The sequence below is a fragment of the Somniosus microcephalus genome, unplaced genomic scaffold (assembly GCF_052327205.1).
Source record: "Somniosus microcephalus isolate GS21.2 unplaced genomic scaffold, FLI_Smic_1.0 unresolved_chr2, whole genome shotgun sequence".
Lineage (NCBI taxonomy): Eukaryota > Metazoa > Chordata > Chondrichthyes > Squaliformes > Somniosidae > Somniosus > Somniosus microcephalus.
In genome coordinates this window covers 10977834-11003244 of record NW_028225180.1, presented here as the reverse complement: position 1 = coordinate 11003244, position 25411 = coordinate 10977834, and the positions used below count along the sequence as shown (strand labels likewise).

General features: G+C 48.0%; 1 protein-coding gene across 1 annotated transcript in view; it reads left to right on the top strand.

Moving 5' to 3' along the window:
- The window catches only part of LOC147092098 (AMP deaminase 3-like), a 997179-nt gene that overhangs the window by 568137 nt on the left and 403631 nt on the right, over nt 1-25411 (top strand). The window lies entirely within an intron of this gene.

The window sequence follows — 25411 nt, the reverse complement described above, 5'->3', positions numbered from 1 at the left end:
GTCCTGCAAGGGATTCCAGGGACCCAGTGTTATTTGGACGACATCCTGGTCACGGGCGAAAATGACAGTGATCACCTCGCCAACCTGGAGCATGTGCTCACTAGATTGAAGGAATATGGGCTCCGAGCTAATCGCCACAAATGCGAGTTTTTCCAGAAGCAGATCTCATATTGTGGCCACATTATTGATGAAGAGGGGTTACATAAGTCCCCTGAAAAGTTTGAGGCAGTAGTCAAGGCTCCAGCACCGAAAAATGTGTCACAACTGAGGTCGTTCCTCGGGCTGGTGAACTACTACCATAAGTTCTTGCCGAATTTGTCTACAGTACTACACCCACTGGACACCCTACTGCAAACGGGGGTACCATGGAAGTGGAATGATGAATGTAAACGAGCTTTCCAGAAGTGCAAAGAATTGATCACATCAAAAGAGGTGTTGGCTCATTTCAACCCAGCACTACAAATTCGGTTGGCGTGTGATGCATCACCCTATGGTATTGGAGTGGTGCTGTCGCACAAATTCCCGGACGGCTTGGAGAGGCCAGTAGCCTTTGCGTCTCGGTCACTAACCTTAGCCGAGCGTAACTATGCCCAGATTGACAGGGAGGCCCTCTGCCTAGTGTGGGGAGTGAAAAAGTTCAACCACTATCTGCACGGGCAGAAGTTCAGCTTGCTGACTGACCACCAACCACTGGTCTCCATCTTTAATCCAAAGAAGGGCGTTACGGTGATGACTGCGCAACGGCTACAAAGATGGTCCCTTTTTCTAGGGGCGAACCAAAATGAAATAGAGTATAAGGGCACGAAACAGCATGGAAACGCTGATGGGCTATCACGCCTGCCACTGCCTACTGCGGAGGAAGCACCAGCAGTGGACCCTGTCGAAATATTTTATTTGTCTATAATTGAACGCTTGCCAGTAACTAACGCGGCTATAGAGAAGGAGACCCGAAATGACCCAACACTGTCTCGGGTATATGATTTGACGGTGAAGGGATGGCCAACACATGGCGACTCACTGTTGCCAGCATTCTCATCCAGAAGAGAACAGCTGTCAGTATGCCAGGGGACCTTGATGTGTGGATCCCGAGTGGTAATTCCACTCAATTTAAGGGAGAGAGTGCTCAATGAGCTTCACGAAGGCCATCTGGGAGGCGTGAAAATGAAAAGCCTTGCTAGGGCTTATGTGTGGTGGCCGGGGATTGATCAGCAAATCGAGGACTTGACAAAGAGCTGCTCAGGATGCCAGAAGGTCCAAAATGCACCACCACATGCCCCTCTACACCCATGGGAGTGGCCCTCCTCTCAATGGCGATGGGAGCATATTGATTTTGCTGGTCCATTCATGGACTCAATGTTTCTAATAGCCGTGGATGCGCACTCGAAATGGCCTGAGGTGGTCAAAATATCCTCCACCACCACAGAGAAAACGATTGCAGTCCTACGGACCATATTTGCCAGGAACGGCTTGCCAGAGCAGATTTGCTCTGATAACGGACCACAGTTTGTGTCCGAAGAGTTTCGGAAATTTATGATAAGGAATGGGGTAAGGCATTACACATCCGCCCCGTATCATCCAGCCACAAATGGATTGGCTGAGAGGTTCGTACAAACCTTTAAAAAGGCAGTAAGGGCCATGTGCGATGACGAAATTCCACTGCAATTTCCTGTTAGCCTACAGAAATGCGACACATGCAGTTACCAACCAGACCCCGGCCATGATGTTCTTTAACAGAAGGTTGAGATCTCGTCTGGATTTGCTCAGACCAAATGTACGAAGAGATGTTGAGAATAAGCAATTCCAGCACAACAATGAGAAGCCGACAAGGAGCTTCAATGTAGGGCAACCAGTCTTGGCCCGCGACTACCAAACAGAGAAATGGCAACCAGGAACGATATGCACATGGCAGGGGCCACAAATGTACACAGTGGATGTTGGGGAGAACATTGTGAGACGCCATGTCGACCAGATCCTGGCATCACAGGAACGAGTCAACCCCATGCCTCGCATACCTGGTAATGAACCCAACATACAGGTAGCATCTACCCCAGAAACAGTAGTGTCGGAAGCTGATGAACCAACCGACGACAGGGGGCCCGAATCGCCTCCGCACCAAGAGCAAGACACTCAGGAAAGGCGCTATCCAGAAAGGATCAGGAAGCCGCCCCAAAGACTGAATTTATAAATGGACTATTTTCAGTTAATGTTGCATGTTAAAAGTGTTAATTGTTAAATGAATGTTATGGTACTGTTAATCTAAAAGGGGAAGAATTGTAGTGTATGTAGCTTTAAGGGGAGAATGACTTTTACAGCTCCTGTATAATGTAGTACCGGCAGTGACCACACCTGTATATAAACCCTGAGTAGGGCGCTGTACTGTTAGTTTTAGAGCAACCCTCATCCAGTAAACACCTGTTGTTTGTTATCTGCAGCCTCTGACGATTAATTGAAGGACACACAACCTAAAGATATCCAGATGTAACAAGGTCGAAGATCAGCCAAGATATTATTGAATGGTGAAGCAGGCTCGAGGGGCCGAATGGCCTGCTCCTGCTTCAATTCCTTATGTTATTAATGCTTCTTAACTGGAGAGGAAATATCTGTTGTATAATAGTAACAGCCTATACTGAAGGTGTTGCCTGATGCTGGGGTTTGGCCCCAGTCACTGTTTGCCCTGCAGTACCTTGCCAAGTGGTAATTCTGAGCTGTGAGCCTGTACTGAAGGTGCTGTGTGATGATGGGGTTCAGCCCCAGTCACTGATTGCCCACCAGTACTTTGCCAAGTGGTAGTTTTGAGCTGTGAGCCTATACTGAAGGTGCTGCCTGATGGTGGGGTTCGGCCCCAGTCATTGTTTGCCCTGCAGTACCTAGCCAAGTGGTAATTTTGAGCTGTGAGCCGATACTGAAGGTGCTGCCTGATGGTGGGGTTCAGCCTCAGTCACTGTTTGCCCTCCAGGACGTTGCCAAGTGGTAATTTTGAGCTGTGAGTTATACTGAAGGTGGTGCATCATTCTGGGTCTCGTATCCAGTCATGTTTTGCCCTCCACTACCAATGCCAAGTGGTATTTATCAGCTGTGAGCCTATACTGAAGGTGTTGCGTGATGCGGGAGTTCGATGCCAATCACTATTTGCCCTGCAGTACCTTGTCATTGAGATTGCTTCGATTGGGCTTATACTCACTGGAATTTAGAAGATTGAGAGGGGATCTCATCGAAACCTGTAAAATTCTGTCAGGCCTGGACAGACTAGATGCAGGAAGGATGTTTCTGATGGCCGGGGAGTCCAGAACCAGGGGTCATAGTCTAAGGATAAGGGGTAAGCCATTTAGGACTGAAATGAGGAGGAATTTCTTCACCCAGAGAGTGGTGAACCTGTGGAATTCTCTGCCACAGAGGGCGGTGGAGGCCAGTTCATTAAGTGTATTTAAGAAAGAGTTGGATATATTTCTTAAGGCTAAAGGGATCAAGGGATATGGGGAGAAAACAGGGACAGGGCACTGAATTTGGATGATCAGCCATGATCTCATTGAATGGCGGAGCAGGCTCGAAGGGCCTAATGGCCTACTCCTGCTCCTATCTTCTATGTTCCTATGGTAATTCTGAGCTGTGAGCCTATAATGAAGTTACTGTGTGAAGCTGGGGCTCGGCCCCACTCACTGTTTGCCCTCCAATATCTTTCCATGTGGTAATTCTGATCTGTGAGATATTTGATGCGTTGGTTTTAATTTTCCCAAATTCCCAACATTCGGGGAAGGTTGCATTTTATTGGAAAATAACGAAATCACCGAATTTATTCAAAAAGGGAGGGAGACAGATGCAGGAAACTACACGCCAGTTAGCTTAACGTCTGTCATAGGGAAGATGTTAGAAGCTATTATTAAAGACGTTATAGCAGGGCACTTAGAAAAGTTCAAGGTAATCAGGCAGAGTCAACATGGTTTTGTGAAAAGGAAATCATGTTTAACCAATTTATTGGATTCTTTGAGGAAGTAACATGTGCTGTGGATAAATGGGAACTGGTGGATGTACCGTACTTGTGTAGGATTCGCAAATTGTACTTTATATAATAAAGGGTCGAATGGCAGAAGAGGCCATGATTTTAAAGACTATTTTAAAAGAAGCCCAGAAAAAGGGGCATTCAAAATGGCCGCCAGACCCCGTGATCAGCTTATTGGGACACTTTAATATGGTTCCTGCAAATCCTCAGACAGCTTTGTGGATTCAGCCCAAAGTAAGTTCTGGAAGCCGTTTCTGAGAGAACGAAACCAGACACCCACATATACATATAGATTGGATACAGATCCAGTCGAGATCGGCCTGTTTATAAAGGCCATCTAAATGTTTACCCAGACAAAAGGGAACAGTTTCATATTCATGAGAAGAGCATCAAGGGCCCGTTAGGGACATCACCAGAACATTAAAAACAATGAAGGTCATTCCAGACCAGAGATGGGCTGTTACCTGCCATCCAAGAACACTTTAAAATATAATAAGCACCCCGTTGTGCAGCAAGCCCGCCAAAAGTTAAACAAAGACTAACCTGATTTGGCGCGAGATAAGGGCTTCTGGAAAAGAAGTATAATTGTGAGAACACATGGGTAGGAGACAAGGAGACACAGACGACACGCTCTTCAGCTTTCCAGCTTGCAGGCATGTCCAGCTTTTGAGCTGGGTAAAGAGGAGTCGCTTCGGGAGAAGATCAGCGGGACTCCTCTCCATCGACGGAGAGGAAGGAGAAGAAGACCAAACCGCCATCAAGAAGACCGCTCGAGCCGGCGTCCCGCCCCGGGGTAAAACATCGGGAGATCATCGACCAACCCCAGGCTGTTGACGAAACGAGAGGCCATCGACCCGCTCCGGCTCGGGAGAAGAGATAAAATAAAATTGCAGAAACGATGGGGGCCAGCCCAAGGCTCCTCTGACCGGAGTCGAGCCGATGATCCCCGACACTGCCGACATCCAGGCCAGCCGGTGACCAGCCGCCCCCGACCCCCACCTCAGGAAAGAGGTGTGGCGCAGCTCGCTGGGGCTCCACGATCCACGTGGAGACGGGATGCCGGAAAGGACCAAAGGCAGACTGGTTCAAAAACTTTCAGTTCCCAGTTGGACTGGTGAGCATGTTTCTGGCCCTCCATAATCAGATCTAGATAGGTTAAAGGGGGTGGACATTTAAGGGTATAATTAACATGATTTGTTATCCCTCGATGTTCCATGTGTTTCCCTAGTTCATGATGATTTTTGTAGAGTATAATATGCCTGTATTTGCCTCAGTTAGTATTGTGTCGTTATGATTTGTTTGTGTTTTTCCCTCCCATGTACTCTCTTATTTGCTTGCATTTGATTTCTGTTTCCATATGCAATAAAATTTCATTTCGTTTCATCAAACTTGGTCTATAAGAGTTTTCTCTACATTGTAGTTCCTGCCCCAATGTCCAGAGTATAGAATCTAAGGGGTGAGTGGGTCGAACCACTCAAGGTTTTACTGTGCAAGAGAGAGAGGCCTCTAGAGAGAGGAACCTCTGCGATCTAAAACCCCTTACACTTAGATTTTCAGAAGGCATTTGAATAGAATGCCACATCAAAGGTTATTGTGGAAAATAAATGCTCATTGTGTAGGGGGTAAAATATTGGCATGGATAGAAGATTGTCTAGCTAACAGGGAACAGAGAGTAGGCATAAACGAGTCATTTTCTATTTGGCAAGATGTAACGAGCGGTGTGCCACAGGGATCAGTGCAGGTTTGTCTGCCCCTGTCTCTCTCCCCAATCTGCCACCCTCGGTCAATGTCCCCCCATCTGTCTCTCTCTGTCTCCCCTGTATATCTCCCCTGGAAGTCTCCCCGCCATCTCTCTGGCTTGGTCTGTCTGGCCCAGTCTGTCTCCCCTGGTCTGTCTCCCCCGGTCTGTCTACACCCATCTTTTGCTCTATGTCTTTCCCATCTGCCTCCCACGGTCTGTCTCCGCTGATGTGTCTCCCCTGGTGTCTCTCCCCCCGGTCTGTCTCCCTCAGTCTGTCTCCCCCAGTCTTCCCCCCGGTCTGTCTCCCCCGGTCTTTCTTCCTTGGCCTATCTCCCTTGCATCTATTGTATTGATTTCTTTGTGGGTTCAATGACGAGACATTTATGAAAGAGAATGGCCTAGAAATTGGGTTTTGGCTTAGCCAGGGCTTTAGCGCCGGAAGTTAGTGCGGGCGCTAAGTCCCCTGCGCGCGCCAAAAATTCAGTGGCGCCACGCCCAAACGGCTGCCGGCGCTACTGAAGGGTCTTTGCGGCGGTACATCGGCGCTAACTGCCGTTTCGCGCCGCAATTCCGGCGCTGCGGCACCCGATGCGGTGCGGCAGGCTGGGGACGTGCAGGCCTCCTCCTCCCGTTAAGGAGGAGCTGCCTGCACCTGGCCGCGGCCTGTGCAAATCAGCTTAAAAATGAGCCCGGCACCTCGGACAAGTGCCGGGCTTGCATCTGTTCCGGGGGGGGGGGGGGGAGAAGTCCGGGGAGGGAGCTGCGGGCAGGCGGCCGGCGGGAAAGTGGCCGGCCGCCGCGGGGCCTTTAATGCGCCGGCGCAAACTGGAGTAAGGCACCTCTGCCAGAACGTTGCTTGCGGCTGCCACGGGCGAGGCGGCCGCAACTCAATTTCGGAGTTCGGGCGGGTTACCACGGCAACCGGGACGCTGCGCACACCGATGACGTCATCGGTGCCGGCGCAGTGCTACCGGTGCAACGCCGATTTAGGGCCCCAGGGAATTTTTAAACTGGCCATAACTCTGGCGCTAGTCCCTCTAGCGCCTCAAAAGCGGCACTAAGGCTAGTGAATTTCTAGGCCAATGTCTTTTAATCTAAAGTCTGTTCAACTCTTTTTAACAGCATTACAGGAGACACCATGCTAGTGATCCATCTAAAAGTGAAACTAAAACTAAACTGCTTGTCCCTGTCACATGCCCTCTGCTGGTCAGGCATAAGTAATCAATACATGCAAATATGCTGGTAAGGCATCATAATCAAACAGGCAAATACCATCACTCTTTGCTGATATCATTACATCTCCCTTTCTTAAAACAAAAGTATTTTACTTTTAACTAACAACATGTTTTCTTTGTATTAATCTGCATTTTAACTGTAACACTTAATGAACTTACATTATCATTATCGTGATCAAGGTTTTTTAACCTTGTTTTGTGTGTTCACATGAAATATGTAAATACATTAGAACTTGAAGAAAGAATAAGATAACATTACTTCCTTCTATAACAATAGTCCTTAAATTTGCTCAATGAGTCTCTCAGGAGGCTTCACATGTCTTGAGGATTTTCTGATTGATTGTCCTTGAATCTGAGTTGTTGCCTCAGATGATTGTTTCTCAGCTGTGTGATCAGGTTGTTCAACAGTATCAGTCTTTTGTCCTGCTGTGTGATCAGGTTGTTCAACAGTATCAGTCTTTTGACCTGCTGTGGTTGGTCCCATGAGAAGATCTCGACGATTTCTTCTCAGAACAGCACCCTCATCTGTCTGAATGGTGTATGATCTTGGTTGAACTTCACTCAGGACAGTTCCCTTCTGAGTCCATATGTTTGTTTTGTCTTTGAACCTTACTTGGTCACCAGTGTGGAGTTCAGGTAGGTTTTGTGTTCCTCTGTCATAGTAGTACTTTTGCTTTTCTTTCTGTTGTTCTTTGAACTTCCTCACTTTCTCCCCCTCTTTTGTTTTCAGGAGGTTCTCCGGGATGGGTAGGTTTGACCTTAGCAGACGTCCCATAAGGAGTTGGGCTGGTGACATACCACACTCGAGCGGCGTTGTGCGGTATACAAGCATGCTCTGGTAGAAGTCAGTTCCACTGTCTTTTGCCTTGTACATCAGTCTTTTCACTGTCTGGACCGATTTTTCCACTAGTCCATTGGACTGTGGAAAGTGAGGACTTGACGTTGTGTGGACAAAGTCCCACTCTTTGGCAAAGTGTCGGAAACTTGCATTGTAAAACTGGGGTCCGTTGTCTGTGATGACCTCGCTTGCCACGCCATGTCTGGAGAATATGGCTTTCATACATGTTATCACTGCATCTGCAGTGGTGGTGTACAGTCTACAAAACTCTGGATACAGGGAGTAATAGTCTGTGACTACCAGATAGTCCTTCCCTTGACATACGAATAGGTCAGTGCCTACCTTCTGGTAATGTCTGTCTGGCGCTGGGTGTGGCTTTAGTGGTTCTACCGGATTGCTTGCTCGATATTTCAGGCATATTGTGCAGTTTGACACCTCATTTGCCACATCTTGGTTGATTCGTGGCCAGTACATCACCTCTCGTGCTCTTTTCTTACACTTTTCGATTCCCAGATGTCCTCCATGGATCCTTTTTAGCATCTCTTTTCTCAGACTCTTTGGGATAACTATTTTACTTCCTTTGTAGATGATGTCTTCGACCACCGATAGTTCCGCCCTGCAGTTCCAGTACTCTGCCATGTCAGGTGAGCAGTCTTGCTTCATGTTGGGCCATCCATCCAAGATTCTTTTCCTCAGTCGTTTCATTGTTTCATCTTTGTTTGTCTCAGTCTTTATGAGCTCCATTTTTGCATCTGCTATGGGCAGTGCACTTGTGATCATGTCCACGTAGGCGTTCACTTTTTCATCCATTTTGGTGTTTGCGGGCTCTCTTGGGTCAACAGCTCTGGACAACGTGTCTGCTGTATACATCAGCTTACCCGGTGTGTACGCAACATTCAGTGTATAGCGTTGCAGCCTGATCATCATTCTTTGTATTCTAAGCGGACAGCTATTTAGTGGCTTTTGGAACAATGCAATCAAGGGCTTATGGTCAGTCTCTACACTGATTGCTTGTCCTGACACAAACTGGTGAAATCTTTCACAGGCGTATGTGATGCTGAGCAGCTCCTTTTCTATTTGAGCATATCGTGCCTCCGCGTCTGTCATTGAGCGCGATGCATATGCAATAGGTTGCCAGTAGTCATATTTTTGCAGAAGAACGGCACCGAGCCCACTCTGTGATGCATCTGATGATATCTTGATGGGTCTCGCTGGGTCATAAAACCTCAGAACTGGTTCCTCTGTGAGCAGTTTCTTTAGATCGCTCCATGACTTCTCATGCTCATGATTCCATTCCCATTCTATGTTCTTTTCAGTTAGTCTTCTCAGTGGCGCCATCTTTTCTGAGAGGTTGGATATGAATTTACCCATGTAGTTGATCATTCCATTAAACCTCTGCACGTCCTTTTTGCATTGTGGCTTTGGCATATTCTCAAAGGCGGACACCTTTCTGGGATCTGGTCTGATGCCCTCACTGCTAAGGATATCTCCCACGAATGTCAGTTCTGTCACCCCGAGCTGGCATTTCTCTCTATTCAGCTTCAGGTTTGTTTTCCTTGTTGCTTCCAGCACTTTTTTCAGTCTCTCGTCATGCTCAGTTCTCGTGGTTCCCCATACTATGATGTCATCCATTGATGTATCAACTCCCTCCAGGTGCTCATAGATCATATGGATAGTTTTGTGATACACTTCAGGAGCTGAGGCAATGCCAAATGGTAACCTTAGGAATCTGTATCTGCCAAATGGACTGTTGAACGTGCAGTCTTGAACTTGCCTCGTCCAATTTCATCTGCCAAAATCCTGATGATGCATCTAACTTGCTGAGATACTTTGCATTTGCAAACTGTGCCATGATTTCCTCACGTGTAGGAAGCTTGAAGTGCTCTCTCTTTATTGCTCTGTTTAGATCTCTTGGATCCAGGCAAATTCTGAGCTTTCCTTTCTTTTTGTCCACTACGACGAGGGAGCTCACCCACTCAGTTGGCTGATCCCACTTCTGACACCATGTATTGATTTCTTTGTGGGTTCAATGATGAGACATTTATGAAGAGAATGTCTTTTTATCTAAAGTATGTTCAACTCTTTTTAACAGCATTACAGGAGACACCATGCTAGTGATCCATCTAAAAGCGAAACGAAAACTAAACTGCTTGTCTCTGTCACATGCCCTCTGCTGGTCAGGCATAAGTAATCAATACATGCAAATATGCTGGTAAGGCATCATAATCAAACAGGCAAATACCATCACTATTTGTTGACATCATTACATCTATCACTCTCTGCCTCTCGCATCTGTCTCCCATGGTCTGCCTCCCTAATCAATCGCTCGGTCATCTCCCCTGTCTATCTGGCTCTCCCTATGTCCCACTGGTCTGTCTCCCCTGGTCTGTCTCCCCCAGTCTGTCTCCCCCAGTCTTTCCCCCATCTGTCTCCCCGTCTGCCTCCCTCTGTCTATCTACCCGCACCTGTCTCTCTCTCTGTCTATCCCATCTGTCTCCCGCAATCTGTCTCCCCTGATTTTCCTCCCCCTGTCTGCCTCCCACGGTCTGTCTACTCATAGTCTGTTGCCCTCAGCCTGTCTCCCCCCGTCTGTCTTCCTTGTCTATCTGTCTGTCCCTCTCTCTGTCCCACTGGTCTGCCTCCTCAGTCTGTCTCCCCTGTCAGTCTGTTTTTCTCTCTCTTTCTGTCCTCCCAGTCTATCCCCCAGTCTGTATCCCCCGGTCTGTCTTCCTTGTCTATCTGTCTGTCCCTCTCTCTGTCCCACTGGTCTGTCTCCTCAGTCTGTCTCCCCTGTCAGTCTGTTTTTCTCTCTCTTTCTGTCCTCCCAGTCTATCCCCCCTGGTCTGTCTCCTTCATTCTGTCTCCCCCAGTCTGCATCCCCCAGTCTGTATCCCCCGGTCTGTCTTCCTTGTCTATCTGTCTGTCCCTCTCTCTGTCCCACTGGTCTGTCTCCTCAGTCTGTCTCCCCTGTCAGTCTGTTTTTCTCTCTCTTTCTGTCTCCCCCAGTCTGCATCCCCCAGTCTGTATCCCCCTGTCTGTCTTCCTTGTCTATCTGTCTGTCCCTCTCTCTGTCCCACTGGTCTGTCTCCTCAGTCTGGCTCCCCTGTCAGTTTGTTTTTCTCTCTCTTTCTGTCTCCCCCGGTCTATCCCCCCTGGTCTGTCTCCTTCATTCTGTCTCCCCCAGTCTGCATCCCGCAGTCTCTATCCCCCGGTCTGTCTACCATGGTCTGTCTATGCTGGTCTGTCTCCCCCGGCATGTATACCCAGTCAGTCTACCGAGGTCTGTCACTATGGTCTGCCTCCCACATCTATCTCTCTCTGTATCCCCCTGGTCTGTCGCCCCTGGTCTGTCTCCCCCGTCTGTCTCACCTGTCTGTCTGTTTGTCTCACTCTCTCTGTCCTCCATGTAGGGTTCTCAAAATTCCCACATTCCCCGAAGTTAATAATAAAGGGACCCTGAAGGACAAGTTATTAATAAGGGTACCCTAAAGGAAATGGCTTCTGGACCTTGTGGCAGAAACCTGCAAGATTGAAAGCAGGACCCTGCAAAACAGCAGGTCAAATTCAAAGAGGCTTTGAAAAACCTGACATGCCTGTGGGAGACTTGTTATTTCTGAAGCCAGATAACTAGATAATACAGAATACGCATTCTTCATTTTGAAACAAATCAACTCAGGAAAGACTTAATCTTGAACCCATCAAGCCTTTGCATAAATAATCGCTTACAGTTTAAACTGGCTACCAAGCCAGGAAGATACTGATTCACATTATGCATAACAAACACCGAGACTTTAAAAACCATTTAGCAACGGGGCAACCACCCAAAAAGCAGTTAAGGTGAATGACTATAATCACCCTAGATGAGCCAGCCAAAATTAGACAAAGAACTAACCCTGATTTGGCACGCAGATAACAAACACAGAAATAGTATAATTGTAGGCCCACCGGTAACCAAATAAAAGGCAAGCATGTGGAGAGACAACTGCTACGGAGATGAGCAAGCAGAGAAGGGCAGTGTGGTGAAGCATTGGGGATAAGCAGGCACACGCTCAGGTCCGGGGTTACTCGAAATGCAAAGAAGCAGCACGGTACATTGCGGCGAGGAGGCATGGTGGGGCAGGCTCGACCGAAGATGACTAGGCTGCAACCACAGCCTTACACAAAGAATGACCACAAGCACCGCGGTAACAAAGCGCCAGGTAAACCATATCTTCAGATCATTACCACTACACAGGTAACAATCTAGGCCACCGCGACCAAGCCGACATTGAAGACCGCCAACCGAACCCCAACCGCAACAAAACCTCGACGACCAGACCAGCACCAGAAGAACAAAACCCAAAGTTTTCCACTCTACATGATCAAGTACCCAACAAAGACTTTACTCCCTATCTCTAACGGAGAAAAGAAGGTATTTACTCAGACAAATCCACCACTGCGCCCTGGGACCACGAGGCAATGGCAGGCCCCAAAGGACACAAAGAGCGAACCCCAAAACCACAACTGGCTTAATCGACAGGATTCGACCTGTCAAGAAACCCCTATTGGTGAGCATAAGCCCTGGCCCCTTATAGCACAATTTAGTTAGGTATTGCGGGTGGGGTAAGGGTAGGGGGATTATTAATGTGACTTTTCCCTCGTTGTGCCGTGCGTTCCCCATCCTTAATTAAGTGCACTTGTTTATGCCTGTAACTATTCCAGTAATTTTCAGTGTTGTAAATTTATTGTGCCTTTACAGTTTTCTTGCACCAAACCAGTTGTCTACTCGAATTTGTATCGTAGTCTGTACCTAATTCCGGAGTCGAGAACCACAGGGGTGTGGGAGCGATTCGAATCACTCAAAAACAGTCAGGGGCAAGCTGACTGCGGACACTGAAACCCTTACACGCGGGTCTGTCTCCCCTGGTCTTTCTCCCCCAGTCTGACTACACCAGTCTGTATCCCCTGGTCTGTCTACCATGCTCTGTCTACCCCGGTCTGTCTACACTGGGCTGTCTTCTGCCTCTGTCGCTCTCTGTATCTGACTGTCTCCCCCGGACAGTCTCCCCCAGTCTGTCTCCCCAGTCTGTCTCCCGTGTCTATCTATCTCTCTCTCTGTCCCCCTGGTCTGTCTCCAGCTCTCTGTCTCCCCATCTGGATCACCCACTTTGTCTCCCCGGGTTGTCTCCCCAACTTTGTCTCCCCGGTCAATCTCCCCATCTCTGTCTGCCAGTGTCTGCTTGCTCCAATGGTAACCGGGCCTCTCGCTGCATTCCACCACTCCGCAACCTAGCATCTGGGAAAGGGGAAACCTCAATGGCAGCAACTTGCCTGAGGGGAAAGGCTCCAAGAGAGAGAGAGAGAGAGATGCCATCTGTGTGTATGGCGCTGGAGCTGCCATCTTTCTGCGGGGTGTTGGAGCAGCAATTGTTGTGCAGCATGCAGAAACCGCCATCTGTGTGCAGTAAGCCAGGGCCGCAATCTCTGTGCAGGGAACCTGAGCTGCCATCATTGTGTGAGTCGTCAGACCTGCCAACTTTGTGTGTCGTAACAGAGCCACCATCTTTGTGCGGAGTGCCATATCTGCCAACTTTGTGCGGTGCACCAGAGCCGCCACTTTTGTGCGGGGCACCAGAGCCAGCAATGTTGTACGGAGCCCCAGAGCCATCATCTTTGAGTGGGCCACCAGAGCTGCCATCTTTGTGCGGAGTAACAGATTCACCATCTTTGTGCGGGGCACCAGAGTCGCCATTTATGTGAGGGGCAGCAGAGCCACCATCATTTTGTGGGGTGCCAGGGCAGCCATCATTATGCGGGTTGCCAGAGCCGCCATCATTGTGTGGGGTGCCAGATCCGCCATCATTATGTGGGTTGCCAGAGCCGCCATCATTATGTGGCAGCCAGAGCCGCTGTCTTTGTACAGGGCGCCAGAGCCGCCATATTTGTGCGGGAAACCAGAGCAGCCTTTTTTGATCAGGGCATCAGAGCTGCCATTATGCGGGGCGCCAGAGCTGCCATTATTGTGCGGGGCGCTAGTGCTGCCATCTTTGTGCGGGGCGCCAGAGCCACCATCTTTGTCTGGGGCACCAGAGCCACCATCATTATGGGGCTGCCAGAGCTGCTGCCTTTATACGGGGCGCCAGAGCCGCCATTTTTGTGCGGGGCATGAGAGCCGCCATTTTTAAGCAGTGTGCCAGAGCCGCCATTTTTGTGCTGGGCGCCAGAGCCGCCATCTTTGTGCAGGGCGCCTGAGCTGCCATCTTTGTGCGGCGCACAGGCGCCACCATCTTTGTGCTGGGTGGGTGTTTGGGGTGTGTCCCGCTGACTTGCTCATTGATTGGCGCCGCCATCTTTGTCTAGGGCACCGTGTCCGCCATCTTATTGGGGGCGGGAGTTGCGCTGCTTCAGGCGGCGTGTTAGGGGCAGCCATCTGTGTATCGGGCACTGATTCGTTTCTAGATGGGCCTGACAGATGGCCGCGCTCCTCCCCGTGAGCCCAGTGTAGACAGTGTGTGACTGAGCATGTTAATGCCACAGAACAGCGGCCCCGCCAGCGGGAGAATGGTTCACTCAAATGATCAGTCCCAGGGAGCTCTCCACTTCTTCTCATCCTTTAATGAGTTTTACAATCAGAGTCAAGGGATATTTCCCCACCTTCTTCAACTGCTCTCTGAACTTAGTCTGGGTCACGGCATAAATCCCACTGTTTGTGCAGCAACTCAGCATCTGCAGCATCAATCCTATTTCCATAACATAAGGATGTAGAGATATAGACGTATACACCAAAAACTCCATTCGGTTCCATATATAAAACACCATAAACACTGCCCATAACAGGATGAAATTACCCGAGATAACAAGCAGTAAAATGATGGATTTCCTGCGGCTCTCCATCTGTGTGTCTCTGGGACTCCCCCCACTGCTGGGACCCCGGAGTCTCCTGTGGGCTCTGCTGGACACTATAATGTGTCTGACGGTGACAGCATTGAGCAGCAGAATCGCATCAAATGGGAGACACGGGGTGAGAACATAATGAAAGAGCTCGATTGCTGGCCAGACATTCATCATCAGAAGATCAGAAAACAAAACCAGGGACGGTTCACAAGGCTATACCATTCTGACAACATAAAATACCAGAAAATGTTCTTTAAACTGCTGAGCACAGTCACTGTTCCCAGAACCACAGCCGCCGTTTTCTCGGTGCAATATTTAGTTTTCAGTTCCTGGCAACAAATGGCCACAAATCGATCAAAGGTGAAAGCGACGGTGAACCAGACGGAACAGTCTGTGGCTGCATAAAGCAACATGGCATGGATATTACACATGGGGAGGGAAAACAGGAAAATAAACTGTCTCCCGTAAACAATCGGAATCTGCCTCAATATCAGGTTGAGGATAACGACCAGTAGATCCGCCGCTGCCATGGCCACCAGGTAGCGAGTGACACATTTGGAGAGACCGCACTTTCCCCGAGGCAGGATCACAATCGTCACTGAGTCCACTGTGAGGAAGTTAAATAAACAGAGAAATTATACGTCAGGCTAGGAGCAAGTGCAGCATTTTGATGGAATTCGGGCAGAAATCTACAATTCATTATCTACATTCAATGATATAATCGAATTCTATTACCTGTGGAGCTGAACACGGGGAATATTGTAAGAATAATCGGGAATACATTGTGGAATCCAGAAGTGAATCAGGGATAAATATAACAGGAAGTTAACAGGTGTTTGATAATTGCGAGATTAAATGGTAGATCTTCCTTTAGCCCAGCAGACAAAAGCACCGCCCGAGGTACCAGGGACACAACGAACCAGAACCTCTCAGGAAGCCTTCGTGTCCCGGGATCAGTCAGCATTCGAAGTGGTGCAATTCGCTTCAGCGTCCCTGTGTTAGGGAGGGTGAAATCCCGCTTGGATTCCTGCTCCTGGTTAGAATATCCATTATATTTAGGACTGAAAATGAATGCAACGACAAAATACAGAAACTGCAATCTTGGCGTGCAATAATTACAGAAAATTTTATTTAAAATGTACAGATGTAATTTGGAAATGCTATGATAATAAATGGAAGAGCACTGCAGTTATAAAGATGACTGGGCTGTAAGAAATGTTTTGAAGATTGAGCTTTCTACATTTTTGTTGAAATACACAAATTTTAGTTCATTTAAAGGAAGATTTTCCAAATAACATTGTAAAGAATGGACGCTGAATTAAAATAAATAGTTATTCACCAGGTAAATTTCCACTAAATGCATTTATTAGCATCATAATCACGGGACCTAGCCCACAGGCAAAGTGCCGCCGATTGTTTTTGTAAAGCATCTGAACACAATTGGAATAGATTTATCCTTGTACTTTTTCACCTGTTGCTTTCCAAATTGTGCAGAGAATATTAGTCGAGAAAATATGAAAAGATTTTCTTATCCTCCGCACTTCAGTTACAATCAACTGGGATAGTTTATCCTGCAATACAGCAGGAGGCAATAGAGAATCACTCTGGGTCTCACTGAGAGATCCAGTGAACTGTGACAGACGGGCATGGGATCCAATTGTAAATTCAAAACATAGTTTGGAAATAAACGCATTGAAATATGGCTGACTGAACATTTTTTGAGAATGTAAATTATCCTTGTATTCCTATTCTAACCATCAGAAGCAGTGCCACTAATGCAGAACTGGAGATGATGGGAAAGGAGGCACTGACTGGAACTGAAAGATTAGCGGATATTTCAGACATTATTCGATGTGTTTGTGATCTTCCAGGATTTGTTCCTGTGATTCTGTGTCAGTAACCATACCGAACATTAGGTGAAAACAACATCAAATGACTGTGGATGCTGGAAATCTGAAATAAGAACAGAAAATGTGTTTAATACTCAGCAGGTCAGGCAGCATCTGTGGAGAGAGAAACAGAGATAACGTTTCAGGTCGATATCCTTTCGCCATTCAGTAAAAAGTCTCCTCAACCATGACAACATTCTTCTGATCTGTTGCAAATATTCAGTGTAGATAGTGGAACGAAATTCGTTAAGTAAAGAGTCTCGTCCAATATCATTTCTTGAGTTGATTATAGAACAATTGAAAGTTGGTAACACCGTATCACCTGCAGAATCAATAGTCGACAGCAGTGTGGATGGGGTGGTGAATGACAAGGAGAGAAATACAGTTAAACATTATTTATAGAATTAATAGCTGAATACAGAGACTTACCAGGGACAACAACAGCAGTGAGGATGTTTCAGTTTTTTAAACAACAACTCATGCCTTAACAAAGATGCAACAACTTGAAACACAGAATACCATTAATAACTGAGTATGCCCCGGTAAATAGCAATAATAATATTACAGAGTCACATGGTTTATAGAATTAATAACTGGGCATAGATATTTACTAGGAAATCTAACAGCAGCGAGACGGTGATAGTAAATATTTTGTATATCCAGTCCTCCCCTTTCAGCATTCCAAAGGGACCACTCGCTCCGCAACACCCTGGTCCGCTCCTCAATCACCCCCAACAGCACCACCCCTCCCCATGGCACCTTCCCGTGCAAGTGCAGGAGATGCAACACCTGCCCTTTTCCCTCCTCCCTTCCCACTGTCCAGGGCTCCAAACACTCCTCCCAGTTGAAAGAGAGAATACCTTCTACTTCTTGCAATTTTGTATCCTGCATTCGCTGCTCACGATGCGGTCTGCTCTACATTGGGGAGACGCTACGCCGAGTGGGTGACCGTTTTGCGGAACACACCATTCAGTGCGATAGGGTGACCCCGACCTTCCAGCCGCCTTTCACTTTAATTCTCCACTCCACTCCCACACTGACCTCGCTGAACTCGGCATTTTACACTGTTCCAATGAAGCTCAACGTTAGTTAGAGTTAGAGCACCTCTTCATTCCATTAGGCACTTTACAGCCTTCTGGACTCAGCATTGATTTCAACAATTTCAGACGATAACCTCTGCCACTATTTTTTCAGTCGGCAGATGTTGATGATTCACCCATCCCCATTTGCAACACTTAACCTCTCCTGCCTTCCACCCAATCACAGGCCATCCCTTTTGTTCCTTTGACCCCGCCCCCCTTTCCATGCCCCTGCTTAAAATCTGCTGCATTCGTAACCATTTTCAGTTCTGACGAAGGGTCACAGACCTGAAACTTTAACTCTGTATCTATCTCCACGGATGCTGCCTGAACTGCTGAGTGTTTCCAGCATGTTCTCTTGTTATTCTAAAGTGTTCTTCTTCACTGCCACTGCTGAAGGAAACTTTCCACAGAGAGATTCGGACCCAGGACATCCCTTCTGTGAGTGGCTGGTGGTCTTTTGCTGGATGCAGCGCGCTGACTGTGTGAGGTCACACTGTGAAGGGAGCTCCTTATTTAGAGCTGAGGGAAATCCCCGCGTGACATCATTAGGCCTCACTGTAAAAGTCATGAAACAAACTGACTCATTGATCCATCGTTACCACAGCACTTCACTGCAACACAATCTAGCTCACATTATTGTACATAGTTTTAATTGAAAGTGAGCATATGTACAAAATTTCACCCACCCATAAAATACCGAGGACAGAACAGAGAAAACAGAGTTTCTCTCCTGTACTGAACTCAAACTGAGGAAAAAGACGAGAAAGTGACTGAAAAAGGAAGGAATAAGAGTTGAAAAACAATGATTGCCCCAATCTTGCTCTCTGATTTATTCAATCCCAGACCATTGGGTAAAAACATTCACGATTAATACATGTTCCCAACCGGCAGGATCTTAGAGATGATCCCAGTGATGGAAGGATGGGACTGCCTACATGGCGCTGCTCCCGTCTCAATCCAGGAATTTAATTCGCATGGCCCCGTAGATTACACTGTTCCAACCTCAATCCAGGAAATTAATTCTGGGGCCCGCCTTGAGTACGCTGCTCCTGCCTCAGTTAGGAATGCCATTCCCTGGGTCGCCTAGATTGCACTGCTCCTGCCTCACTCCAGGAATGTAATTCCCAGGGCCACCAATATTACACTGCTGCCGCCACAGTCCAGGAAATATAATTCTCAGGGCCATCTAGATTACAATGCTCTCACCTCGTACCAGGAATTTCATTCCCAGAGCCGCCTAGATTCCACAGTTCCTGCCTCAGCCCAGGAATTTCATCCCCAGGGCCGCTGAGATAACACTGCTCCCGCCGCAGTCCGGGAATTTAATTCACTGGGCCAACTAGATTGCACTGCTCCAGCCGAAATCCAGGAATTTCATTTCCAGGGTCATCTAGATTATACCGCTCCCGCCTCATTGCAGGAATGTCATTCCAGTGCCGCCTGGATTAAACTGTGCCTGCATCAGTCCAGGTATTTCATTCCTAGGGCCACCAAGATTACACTGTTATTCCCTCAGTCCAGCAATTTAATTCCCAGGGCCACCAAGATTACACTGCTGCCGCTTTACTCCAGAAATTTAATTCACATGGCTGCCTAGTTTACACTGTTACTGCCGCAGTCCAGGAATTTCATTCCCAGGGCCTCTTAGTTTAAACTGCTACCCCCCACCCCACTCAAGGAAACTACATTCCCTCGTGGCCCAGATTACACTGCTCCCGCCTAACACCAGGAATTTATTTCCCAGGGCCACCCAGATAACACTGCTGCCTCTCAGTCCATGAATTTCATTCCCTGGCCCGCCTGGATTACACTGCTCTCGCAGCAGTCCAGGAAGTGGACACCCAGGGCCTTCTCATAGAGTCATAGGCCTAGAAATTCAGTTTGGGGCGGCCAGCTCGCTCGCGCCCAGAAAGTACCGCTGCGCGCGGAGCCACTTGCGCCCGCCAGAAATTCAGTTTCAGCGCCCCAACTCGAAGGCGGCCACTATTCAAGGGTGTGGCCGCCCCCGCTTGGGGCGCTGAAACTGAATATCGGCGCGCTAGGTGCCGCAGCGCCACCCGCTGCGGAGCGGCAGGCTGCGGTACTGCAGGCCTTCCTCCCTCTCTTAAGGGGGAGGTGCCTGCCACAGCGAGATCGCCGCTCGCTAGTGCCGGCAAATGAGCCCGGCACCACGGAGAAGTGCCGGGCTCCCGGAAAACAGCCGGCAATGCCGCGGGGGGAGGAGTGGAGGAGGCCGGGGAAGGAGGTGCGGGCAGGCGTCCGCCGAAAAAGCGGCCGACCGGACCTCCGCCTTAACTCGCCCCACTAACGCTACAGGACGGCCCCGTTTTCTGATCGCTGTTTGCGGCCGCTGCGGAAGAGGCGGCCGCAACTAAATATGGTGGTCGGGCCGGTAGCGGGGCACTGCGCACACCGATGACGTCATCGGTGGCGGCGCAGCGCTACTGGCTAATGCCGCCATTACCGCAGTGCTGAATATCGGCGAAAGCTCAGCAAGTGGCGCAAAAGCCCTCTTTGGGCGAAAACTGGGCGCAAAGCCTACTGAATTTCTAGCCCATAGAGTCAGAGAGTCATAGATTTGTACAGCACAGAAAGAGGCCCTTCGGCACATTGTGTCCACGCCGGCCATCAAGACCTGTCTATTTTAATCCCATTATCCAGCACTTGGTCCATAGCCTTGTAGGCTATGGCATTTCAAGTGCTCATCTAAATGCTTCTTGAATGTTGTGAGGGTTCCTGCCTCTACCACCCTTTCAAGCAGTGAGTTCCAGATTCCAACCACCCTCTGGGTGAAAAAGTTTTTCCTCAAATCCCCTCTAAACCTCCTGCCCCTTACCTTGAAACTATGCCCCTTGTTATTGACCCCCCTACTAAGGGGAAAAGTTCCTTTCTCTCTACCCTATCTATGCCCCTCATCATTTTGTACACCTCAATCAGGGCCCCACACAGCCTTCTCTGCTATAAGGAAAACAACCCCAGCCTGTCCAGTCTCTCTTCATAGCTGAAGTGCCCCAGCCCAGGTAACACCCTGGTGAATCTCCTCTGCACCCTCTCCAATGCAATCACATCCTTCCTATAGTGTGGCAACCAGAACTGCACACAATATTCCAGCTGTGGCCTATCTAGCGCTTTGTACATCTCCATCATAACCTTCCTGCTCTTATATTCTATGCCTCGGCTAATGAAGGCAAGTATCCCATCTGCATTTTTAACCAACTTATCTACCTGCCCTGCTGCCTTCAGGGATCTATGTACATGCACACCAAGGTCCCTCTGATCCTCTGGCCTTCCAAGGATCCTACCATTCATTGTGTATTCCCTTGCCTTGCGAGTCCTCCCAAAATGCATCACCTCACACTTTTCAGGGTTAAATTCCATTTGCCACTCTTCTGCCCATCTGTATCGTCCAGTAGCCTGAGGCTTCCCTTGTACTGGCCTCGCTAGACATGCTCCTATCTAGTTATCCAGCAAGTTAAACACTTATTCAAATAATTCCTCGTGAAGCCATTTCGCTGTTTGAAGCTTTACTTGAACAAATTTGTGAAACTGTAAACAAAGACAAAGTATGTTTTGTACATAAACTGAGTACTATACATTCGATATTACATAAGATATAAACATATTTACAAAAGTAGAATAGACTAATTGTATAACTAACTAACATTTGGACTAACTTATGTAACTATCAAATATTAACCTTTTATATGTAGCCAAGTGGGAAAATGCAGTGAATATTTAAGTCCACTAGATGGCGCGGTTCATTTTCCCCTTTAGAATTTGAAAAAAGGAGAAAAGGGTTATGGGTAAGGCCATGTGATGCCAAAGGAACCTCCCCTTTCTTCACAGCCTCCATTTTCTAGATCCAGCGTGGGGGGTGTGCTCTGAGGAGAGTTGGGGTGAATATGACTTTTGAAATGAACTTAGTCTGCGTAAAGTACAACTAAAACAGCATTTAGTGCAGCCAGACATAGTTTTAAAGTGATATTGTTTCCCAAATCACTCGATATCACGGGGATGCTTGTAGATTGTCCCACCATGTGCTGGTGTTAACCTTTGTTAAAATTGTTGTTGAGTCCTTGGGGCTACGTTTCGAACGAGTTTAATACTTTCTGTTTGCTTGTAAGAGGTGACAAGTGATAACGGGACATACGAATGTATGGTATGATATGTTTTGTTTTGTATAATGATTGTTAGTTAATTAACTGCCTTCACCTGTGGTTTGCCTCATGTTCTGTTTTGCAGCAAGCCACTGCCGTATTTTGTCGACTGTGTTTTATGTATTTACAATTTCATCCTAAACCTAGACCCAAGTTATTAATACAGAATAAAAAACCCCAAAAACGAAAGTTCGTGTCCTGTGCTGCTCCATTTCGCCAGGCTACACATTTTGGTACCAGGAGTGGGGTCTGTTAGCTTGGAGTTTCTCAGGTTTGGGAAAGTTACATAAAATACGGCAGTGGGGGAAGAGCGGTGTGGTGCCAAGTGGACCTGGAGACGGACGGAGAGTGCTGCCTGGGGTTGCTAAGGAGGACCAGACCAGACAGACGGGATCCAGAGGGCGCCAGGACCAATCTGGGAGAGGACCCATCAAGGCACCGAGGAGGGACACCATTGGAGAAGAATCGTCGCAGCGGCCATCCCATTCAGTGACTGTCAGGGACTTGTGAACTGAGTCAAAATGTTAGACCCTCCTGAGGAGGCGGGTGGAGCTCACAATTCGGATGGTGAGGACAATACCTCGAGTGTGGGTGAGGGCAACCAGATAGATCAACTCAAGGCACAGATTTCAGAGTTGAAAAAAAACCATGACCAAGCAATGGCAATTATTGCCACTCTAGGTAATGGGGCAACCAAGTCATATGTGTATGTACCCAGAGAGCGTCAGATCCAACCATTCAGTGGTGAGGTATCTAAAGATAGTCGTTCAGTTGATGAGTTCATTGAAGAGGTTGAAAGTGTACTACGAGCTAGAGATCAGACTCCTGCAGAGCAGGTAGGTTTCATTCGATCTTTGTTGAGGGGGGCAGCCCTACAGGAAATTAGGTTACGGTTGGGTGGAGAGTCTAAGCAGCCCAGTGACCTGTTCAGTTACCTAAGGGGGGCTTTCACCGAAAAACGCAGTGAGTCCCAGCTGTTAGAAACTTTCTATGGACGCAAGCAAGAAGAGGGTGAAGATTTCCAAGAATACTCACATGCACTCTCTCAGATTATTAGAACTTTGGTAAAGCAATCACCTGATGCTGTGCCGGACACAAAACGGGTTGTCAGAAACAGATTTGTTGATGGTGTTAGAGATCCCTCACTCCGGAGAGAGTTGCGCAAGTTTGTACGAGACAACCCCCAGTCTACCCTGTTCGATGTACGTGAGGAAGCTGTCTTATGGTCCTTAGAAGACCAGCCCTGTAGCACTAAAGTTGCAAAGAGCAAGAATGTAGTGTGTGACAGTACGGGGAGGGATCTTCAGTGTTCTGCCATTGGGGTACCAGGCAGCCAGGTTGTCACTTTACAGGATGTTCTTAAAGTGGTGGTGGAACAGGGTAAAGCTATCGGGGAACTAACAGAGGCAGTACGGGGTCTTGCTCTACAGAAGGAAAACACGGGTAATGACAAGGTTGGGAAACCTAGAGCCAAGCCAAAGTTCACTGATGAAGGTCAGCCTATTTGCTTTAAGTGCAACGGGGCGGGGCACATTGCCAAACAGTGTCCTCAGAAGCACGAGGTAGCAAACACATCCACCAATGCTGGCTGGGGTGCAGGAAAACTAACTCCCTCGATTGCCATGAGCCGGGCAATGCGAGGAAAACCTGCAGGCTCTCAGAACAGTACTGGTATTCGTGACAGATTTCTTGACCGTGCAGTAGGTAAATGTCCAGTAGTAGATCTCAAGATTGGGGGGGTTACTGCTAACTGTTTACTGGATACCGGGAGCCAAGTCAGCACTATTACTGAAGTTTTTTTCAGAGAGCACTTACTTGGGAGGGATGAGGATATGCTGTCTACAACCGGGTGGCTTAAGATCACTGCCGCCAACGGGTTGGACATTCCCTACTTGGGCTACCTTGAGTTAGACGTTGAAACTATGGGCATAACCTTACCCGAATGTGGTTTCCTGGTAGTCAAAGAGCATCAGCAGTCACAGCCTGCAGCACCAGGTCTTATTGGTATGAACATCATCAGCCGATGCAGACAACTAGTTCATGCTGAGTTTGACACTACTCTAGGGGGAAAGTTGGATTCAGATTGGAGGGAAGCATTTCAGCAAGTACAACAGTGTAACATCACTCCAAAGTCATCTTCTGTCCGTGTAGCTGGTAGGGGTGCTGTACATGTGCCTGCGTCTTCCATAGCTACAGTCTATGTAAAGGGACTTAAAACTCAGTCAGGTGGCAGCACTAAAATGCTGTTGGAGCCAGGTAACACACCATTGCCAGGTGGCCTGGTAGTTGTCCCCACTCTAGTTGAATCAAAGGGACATTTATTTCCAGTGCAGGTGGTAAATTTCTCTGAGGAGGATGTGTGGTTAAGCCCCAGGACCAGGCTTGGTATTCCGACTCAGGCAGAGTGTGTAGACAAGGACTCCTGTGAGGTGCGATTTCAACGCATCTCCGCTGACACAGAGGAAGTAACTGTTGGCAGAAAAGAAGGACAGATGACAGACCAAGACATTCAGTTGCTTTTGGACAAACTACACATAGGTGGCACACAGGGCCAACAAGCAGAGTTAGGTGCACTTTTAGCCAGGTATTCGGAAGTATTTGCTTTTAAGGATGAGGACCTAGGCTACACTGATAAAGTTGAGCATGAGATTAACTTGGTAGATGACGCACCAGTTACAGAGCCGTACCGTCGTATCCCACCTACACTGTACAAAGAGGTGAGGGACCACATCACTAAGCTTTTAAGAAAGCGTGTCATCCAGGAGAGCAATAGTTCATACGCTTCACCCATAGTGGTAGTTCGTAAGACTGATGGAGACATACGACTATGTGTTGACTTTAGGAAACTAAACTCAAAAACCAGACGTGACGCATTTCCTTTGCCCCGCATTGACGAGAGTTTTGATGCCCTTCATGGTGCAAAGTTCTTCTCGACCATTGATCTTGCAAGTGGGTACCACCAGGTTGCTGTTCGTGAAAGTGACAGGCCTAAGACTGCTTTTACAACTCCTTTTGGCCTTTTTGAGTACCTCAGAATGCCTTTTGGTGTCTGTAATGGACCTGCAACTTTTCAACGACTTATGCAAGCGACTATGAGCGACTTAGTGTTCCACATCCTATTAGTGTATTTAGATGACATCCTTGTGTTCTCTCAGACCTTCCCGGACCATTTAGAGAGGCTTGAGACAGCTCTAAGACGACTGAAAGAGACAGGTTTGAAAGTAAAGCTTGAAAAGTGTCACTTCCTGCAGCAGGAAGTCAGGTTCCTTGGGCATCAAATTTCAGGGGAGGGTATAGGGACAGATCCAGAGAAAATTGCCGCCGTAAAGAAGTGGCCGGTCCCCAGTACAGTCAAAGATCTGAGGTCATTTCTTGGTTTCTGTAGTTATTACAGGAGGTTCATTGAGGATTTTTCTAAACGAGCTGGCCCTCTCCATGACGTAGTCAATGCATGCCTTAGGGAAGACAGCCCAGCAAAAGTAAAACGGTTGTTTGAAGGTTCATGGACAGCTGCGTGCCAAGCTGCTTTCGAACAGCTGAAAGAAAAGCTGATCAGTGCTCCAGTGTTAGGTTACGCAGATTTCACTCAGCCTTTTATT